The following is a 6,842-nucleotide window of genomic DNA, read 5'->3' as shown; positions in this document are numbered from 1 at the left end:
TTTCTTGGTGATTTCAATACCCACAAAGATGATCCTTCCAGTGTCTTAGCCTCTCAGTTCACTGGCTGAACTTGAAGGGCTCTTCAATAATTTTTTCTTCTATTCTGCCTCAGCTACAACTTTGGCCATAACCTTGAGCTTGTCATTACCAATAACTCAGAATCTTCTATGATCTCGAACACCCTACTCTCTAACCACTAACCCCTCTCTCCTGCTCACTCACTCTAGTACCCCATCTCTAATGAGTCTTTGACTTCCACGGGGTCCAGCTGACAGCACCACCTTTTCACAACTCTCACCTCTCTCAAGTAGTCTCTTCTCCTTAAGCAGCTTAAATTACACACTTGCATACAATCTTAACTCTCTTGTTCCTCTGTCTCTTCATCATACTCACATAGCTCGACCACAATGTGATTAAACCCAACCGCTTATTCCATGTCTGCAGCCAAACATGAAATAGAGGAAAACGTGGAGAAAGCAGTAGGACAGTTCTGTCAAAGAGTTTTGCTTGTGAAGGGAATAAAATATGGGTGGTAGCTGAAAGGGGACATTGGGTCAAGAATGAATTTATTTTTTTAAGATGGGAAAGATATCAGCATGTTTATATGCTGACAGGAATGATGCAGTAAAAAGAAAATAACTGATGATGTAGGAGAGGGAGGGGAGAGCTCCCAGGTCCATATATTTTTTGTGTGACGAAGATCAGCCCTGAGCTAACATCCGTGCTGATCCTCTTTTTTGCTGAGGAAGACTGGCTCTGAGCTAACATCTATTGCTAATCCTCCTCCTTTTTTTCTTCCCAAAGCCCCAGTAGATACTTGTATGTCATAGTTGCACATCCTTCTAGTTGCTGTATGTGGGACGCGGCCTCAGCATGGCCGGAGAAGCGGTGCGTTAGTGTGTGCCCGGGATCCGAACCTGGGCCGCCAGTAGCGGAGCGTGCACTTAACCACTAAGCCACGGGGCTGGCCCTATTTTTTTTTTTTTTATGAGGAAGATTGGCCCTGAGCTAACATCTGCCAATCCTCCTCTTTTTTTGCTGAGGAAACTGGCCGTGGGCTAACATCTGTGCCCATCTTCCTCCACTTTATATGGAACGCCACCACATGGCTTGCCAAGTGGTGCATGGGTGCGCGCCCGGGATCCGAACCCCAGCCGCCAGCTGCAGAGCGTGCGCACTTAACCGCTTGCGCCACTGGGCCGGCCCCTAGGTCCATATTTTTTAATAGGTTAGTGAAGCTAGAATCAAGTGTACAACTGAAGGGGTTGGGCCTAGCTAGAGGCATAGATAGACAGTTCATAGTAACAGGAGAAAAGAATAGATGGGCACAAGAAGCATTAGGTAAGCAGATGTGGTGAGAGTTTGAAGAAGTTCTTCTTCCCATTTTCTCTTGAAGCATTATAGTCAGGCCTTCAACTCCACCATTCCACTGAAATTCTTGCCAAGGCCATCAGTGATTTCTGCGTTGTTAAATCAATTTCTCATTCTTCTTACCTATCAGAAGTATTTGATACAACCGATTGCTTTCTCCTCCTGAAAACATTTTACTTGCTTCCGGAAAATCACTGCCTTCTGTTTCTTTTTTTAGTTCTTCCTCCTTTCCCCAAACTAAATGATAGCGTTTTCCAGGGCCCAGTCCTCTGAGCTCTTTTCTATTTATACTTACTCCCCTGGTAATTTTATCCAGTCTTGTGGCCTTATAGCAACTATATCCTAATGACTGCCAAATTTATATCTCCAGCTTGTACAACTGTCCTGAAGTTCAGACTCATATCCATCTGTATGTGTGACATCTCTCCTTGGTTGTCTAGTAGTTAACTCAAGTTGACATATGCAGCTCTTAATTCAAACTGCACTGTTTATCCCTTCTACTGATGGGTATTTCTAATTATTCACTATTAGAGCAATGCTTGTGCATGTTTTCTTGTGTATACATGTCTCTCTAAGGTAGCAGGCTTTCATACTTTTCATTATGGCTTACTAGCACAGTTTGGGTCCAAGCCTCCATCTACTTACTCTTGCCCAGATTACTGCAATAACTTCCTGTTTCTACTGCCTGAGTGATCCTATTAAAACCACATGCCACAGCTTCCTATTTCAGACTTGAAGGCATGTATTCTTCCAGTTAACTATTACATAACTGTAGCAAACTGGTGGTGCAAAATACTAACGTGTTGGGGAAAACTGCATATGAACCAATGTGACCCCTGGATTATAGTGACATCACTGTCCTATTTAGCAATCAATATTGAGCTAGTTCACATTGTTTAAGAACACTGAGCAAAACTGCTAGAATGCTAGAGCTAGAATACACTTTAAATCATCCTAGATAATGAATAATTTTCCTTGCTTCTAAAAGCATACAAGATTCCACAACTTCTTGTGGAAATACTTCTCAGCTTAAGCACACTTTCAGATAATTACTCTGTACTTTACTACTACCACAGTGTAAGTCCCCAAACTCTAGGCTGCTTCTATTTGCTGTAGTAGCTTCTTAACTAGTCTCTTTGCCTTTAGTCTTCCTCCTTGGCATTCTACATACTCAAGTTGTCCAGACTTATTTCCTAATCTACCACTTCAGTCCCCTACACAAGAACCCACAACGGCTCCCATAACAAACTCAAACTTTCCCCCAATCACAGCACTTGATACTCTAAAATTGCGTGTTTCCCGGTCTGAGCACTTTAAAGCTAGGACTGCATCTTCTTAATCTCTATACCCTCCAGCACTTAAGAGGCACTCAAAATATATCTTCTGTTTATTTATTTATTTATATTTGGTGAGGAAGATCAGCCTTGAGCTAACATCCATGCCAATCCTCCTCTTTTTGCTGAGGAAGACCGGCTCTGAGCTAACATCTATTGCCAATCCTCCTCCTTTTTTTCCCCAAAGCCCCAGTACGTAGTTGTATGTCATAGCTGCACATCCTTCTAGTTGCTGTATGTGGGATGCCGCCTCAGCATGGCCGGAGAAGCGGTGCGTCGGTGCGTGCCCGGGATCCAAACCCGGGCCTCCAGTAGCGGAGCGCGCACACTTAACCGCTAAGCCACGGGGCCTGCCCCTCTTCTGTTTAAATGAGTTAAAAGCCCCCCATCAATCCCAAATACTTCCCATTCCTTCACAATTTCCTCCCACTGTAGCTGGTCAATCCATACTTGCTACCCCAGCCAGCCTGGTACCCTCTCACAGCTCTCCTAAAGTCCATGCTGATTCTAGCCTCTGAGCCATTCTTTTACGATCAAAGGTGACAAATCTCAAATTGCAAAGTCACCTCAGAAAGGTTCAAGACAAACAAACCTCAAATGCCCAAACTTTAATCCCATTCCTTAAAGAAGCTAGTTAACAGTAATATGTGTACATGTAAACAAAATGGTTAAAAAATAAGTCTCTCTTTTTGAAGACAATTATGACATGGGGGATCATGAAATGAATGATTTCCAACAAAACAGAAAAAGCACAAACCATGAAGATAAAGATTAATAAATATGATTATATTAATCATTAAGCTTCATGCTTTTAAAAGACATCATAACAAAATGAAAAGACAAGTCACAGACTAGGAGATTAGCATCTAAAATACACAAAGGACAGATCAATAAGAATGATCTGATAATTATTCTATAAGAATAAGAATTATTCTATAAGAATAAGAAAAAACTTAAAAACTGGACAAAATACACGAAAAGTCAAATGTACAAATTAGGAAGGTGTTCAACCTCACTAGTCATCAAGAACATGGATACTACAATCATGATGAAATACTACTTTCATATACATCAGATTGGCAGAAATTAAGAAATCTGGAAATATCAAAAGTTGGTGAGGATATAGAGAAGAAATAACTCTTATTCCCTAATGGTGGAAGTATAAATTGCCATAATAGTTTTGGAGAACAGTTTAGCAAAATCTAGCAAAGTTAAAAGATTTACATAAGTATTTTTAATGAAATTTTTGTTTCTGGGATTAGTAGAAATGTTTGTGGGTCCTGATGGGAAATGTGCTTCTTACTGTAGGCATAATAAAAAGTATGAAACCCACTGTGATAGAGAAATGCACACGTGCATAAGACGTGCACAAGAGTATTCGCTGCGTTGTTTTAATAATGAACAACTGGAATCTTAAATGCCCATCGAGAGAAAGAATGAACTGTGCTACAGACCTGCCTGTATCAACTTGGATAAAACTTAAACAATTAGTAATGTAATTCAATTAATAACATAATTAAATAATATACAACCCAATACCATATAGTGTTTACAGGATACATACATAACTAGCAAAAATACCAACACATACATAGTTATGATAAATACCAAATTTGGGATAGTGGTTACCTCTGCAGAGGAAGGGAACTGGGATCAGGGGATATGAAGGAAGCTTCAACTGTATTTGTATAATTTTATTTCTTAGCTGCGTGTGAGTGTATGGGTACGTGTTACATTAGTCTTAATATGCCAAATATATTTCAGAACACAAAGTATTTATATAATTAGGTAATGATAACCAAATTTTCCTTTACCTGCTTTAGCTGCAGAGTTTTGCATTTAAAGTGAATGATAATTATAAATTTTTTAATTCTTTGAAACTCTAAGATATACAGCCCATCTCCCTATTCCTCAGGTAAACAAGTATGACCATGGGGGGATGTTTTAGTTTTCTAGTGCAGCTGTAACAAAGTACCACAAACTGGGGGTTTAGAACAACAGAAATTTATTGTCTCCCACTTCTGGAGGCCAGAAGTCCAAGATCAAGGTGTCAGGAGGGCCGTGCTCCTCTAAAGGCACTAGGGAAGGATCTGTTCCAGGCCTCTCTCTCCTAGGTTCTGGTAGTCTCAGGCACTCCTTGGATTGTGGATGCATCACTACAATCTTCTATCTTCACATGGCCTCTGCCCATGTCTGTCTCTGTGACCACATTCTCCCTTCTTCTAAGGGCACCAGTCATATTGCATTAGGGCCCATCCTAAGGACTTCATTTTAACTTGATTACCTCTGTAAAGACCCTATGTCCAAATAAGGTCACATTCTGAGGTGCTGAGGGTTAGGACTTCAATGTATCTTTTTTAGGGGACACAATTCAACCCACAAGCAGGGGAAAAAATTCAGTCTTCCTCCCACCCCAGTCCCCCACCTCTCCCAGAAACAATTATCACCACTTTATGTTCCTCTAGGGATATTTTATGTATAACACAAGCAACACCACATATAATCCCCATTGTAACCTCCAAGCCCCTTTTCTTCTATCTAAATATCGTTGCATCTTGATTTTTTTTTTCATTTAATGTATCTTGGAGCTTATTCAGTATTAGGATCTACCTAATTCTTTTTAAGGGATAGTTTTCCATTGTACAGACGTACTGTAAATAATTGATCCAGGCCTAATTATAGACATTGAGGTTATTTTCAGTCTTTTGCTTTTATAAAGTTGCAATTAATAATCCTTGCATATATGACTTTTCCTGATGTGCAAATTTATCTATAGGATAAATCCTTTAAGTGGAGTTTCTGGGTCCAAGAATATGTGCATTTTTAATTTTGACAAATAGTGTGTCCCTTAGCTTTTATAAAAACCTTTCTTAACTTTTATTATACACAATCTTGTTTGTTTGTTTTTTAAGATTTGGGGTTGCAATAGACAGCTGTAAATTTTTTGCAAGTCAGCATCCTTCCTATTTGAGGTAATCCACCACCTTGAGAATCTAGGCAGGGGCAGTGCCTTCCCAGTACAGAAGCTGAAGGGGCCAGATACTCCGTCTTCTGTCCCTGGCAACACACACAGTGCCAATCAGGACTTTACGGTGACTGACTCCAAGACATGGGGGCAATTAAGAAATCAGTCTAACAGCAGCAGAGGAACCATAACATCTTAGGTAAACCTCTTCTAGTTCCTAACCTTTTTATGAGCCTGGTTTATTTTAGCTTTCCTGTCCATTTTGTGAGCTACCAGATACTCTTCTAATAAATTTCTTCTGCTTAACTTAGCCAGATTTGGATTTAGTTACAACCAGAATTTGGGCTAATTTTGGTCATACTTTTACCAACATAAATTGCTGCACTACCCTCATATGTGCACATACATTATAAAGGCTTAGACTGCTGTATTTTGGGGTAATACATATTTGCTTTTCTTCATATTCTGTCGGCTATTTACTGCTGCTATTGATACGCCTGATGCAACCACCCCTTTCTCCTTTTCTAATCTGTTGCATGACTAGAAACTAGATGCTCAAGTACACTGGACCTGTTTGTAGAGCAGTAGAGACTTGCAGTGAAGGCCTAAAGGTCCTGTGAGAAAAAGGCATATTTCATCACATCTATTTTAATTGCTCAGTGGATTTTTAAATTTCAGACTTCTCAGACATATTCTAAGAGCTGAGTTAATGTTGTATTTGTAGCTTCTTTCTGTTATGAAAAGAAGTAATTACTACTATTGGTAATAATTAACATTTATTGAGCCATTTTCTAGGCACTGTTGTTTTAAGTGTTTTAGTGATTCATATAATCTTCAAAATAAAAAAAAAATCCTAAGAAGAATTAGTTAACCTATATATACTTTTCATTAACCTTCTTATCCCCAGGTTATGTATCTCTATTTTCTTTATCTTAAAATTATGTTAAAAATTCTGACTAGGTTCACTGCTCTCCCACAAGTTTTTCCGGTTTCTCATCTGAAATTATGAAGTCTCCCACATTAGATATTGGTTTTATTTATGTATATATGAACAGACAGCATGAGATGCTAGTGAAAATATGTTTCAACTTCAGCTCTTTCGTCAAGGGATGGCAATAATTCTATTAGAATCCTCATAAGAGATTTGCTTAGAATTTAGTTAATATATATT

This window comes from Diceros bicornis, chromosome 7, assembly GCF_020826845.1.
Source record: "Diceros bicornis minor isolate mBicDic1 chromosome 7, mDicBic1.mat.cur, whole genome shotgun sequence".
Taxonomy (NCBI): domain Eukaryota; kingdom Metazoa; phylum Chordata; class Mammalia; order Perissodactyla; family Rhinocerotidae; genus Diceros; species Diceros bicornis.
This window is presented reverse-complemented; position numbering follows the sequence as displayed.